General features: G+C 81.8%; 1 protein-coding gene across 2 annotated transcripts in view; it reads left to right on the top strand.

Annotated features, from left to right (window-relative positions):
• RALY (RALY heterogeneous nuclear ribonucleoprotein) overlaps positions 1-721 on the top strand; it is a 157,965-nt gene that overhangs the window by 32,161 nt on the left and 125,083 nt on the right. The window contains exon 1 of one of the 2 annotated variants that reach the window (XM_080405690.1): positions 24-706. The exons of the other annotated variant lie outside the window; for it this stretch is intronic. The gene's annotated coding sequence lies outside the window, so the exon portion shown is untranslated. Of the gene's footprint in view, positions 1-23; positions 707-721 lie in introns of those variants that run through there. 2 annotated transcript variants of the gene reach the window in all.

The following is a 721-nucleotide window of genomic DNA, read 5'->3' as shown; positions in this document are numbered from 1 at the left end:
GTAAGAACATCTGGTCCCGCGGGAATCGGGTTTGTCTTGCTGGGGAGCGCGAGGAGCAAGCGAACAGCGGGCGGAGAAGCCGGGCTGAGGGGTCGGTCTGCACGGCAGGCGCCGGGGAAGCGCGGCGGGGCCGCAGCCCAGCTCCCGGCGTGCCCGCGGGCTGCCCGGGGCCGGTGCGCGGGCGGGCGGACACACGCGGTCTGCGGCTCCCAGCCTCGGCCGCCGCTGCGGGCACCCGGCCTCAGGGGCGAAGAGCGAGCGGCGCCGGGGGAGCGCGGCCCGGGCTGCGCCGGGGGTCGAGCCGCGGGGCCGGGACCCGCCGCCCGTACCGGCCCCGATCCCCCGGCTCCCGCGGACTCTTCCACCGCGCCGGCTGTCGGGGGGGTGCGGGGCGGCGCGGGGCGGCGGCGCTCCCTGCGGGCCAGGCCCGGCGGCGCGGATCAGCGCAGCGCAGCCCCGCCGGGCAGGCCCCGCCGCGGCGGCACCGGGGACGGGCGGCGGCCCCGCTGGGGTGGGCAGCGACCCTCAGCACTCCCGGTACCCCCCCCCGCCCCCCCCCGGCGCGGTGCCGTGCCGTGGTACGGTCGGCGGGAAGGAGCCGGGGCGGCGGGGCGGCGCGCAGCACTGTGCTGGCGGCTCCCGCGGGGCGAGGGCGGGCTGCTCCGCGCCTCGTCCCTCCCCGTCCTCCTTGGCGCCGTCCCGCTCGGTGAGTGCTGCCGCC

Source organism: Falco punctatus (assembly GCF_963210335.1).
Source record: "Falco punctatus genome assembly, chromosome: 10".
Taxonomy (NCBI): domain Eukaryota; kingdom Metazoa; phylum Chordata; class Aves; order Falconiformes; family Falconidae; genus Falco; species Falco punctatus.
This window is presented reverse-complemented; position numbering and strand designations above follow the sequence as displayed.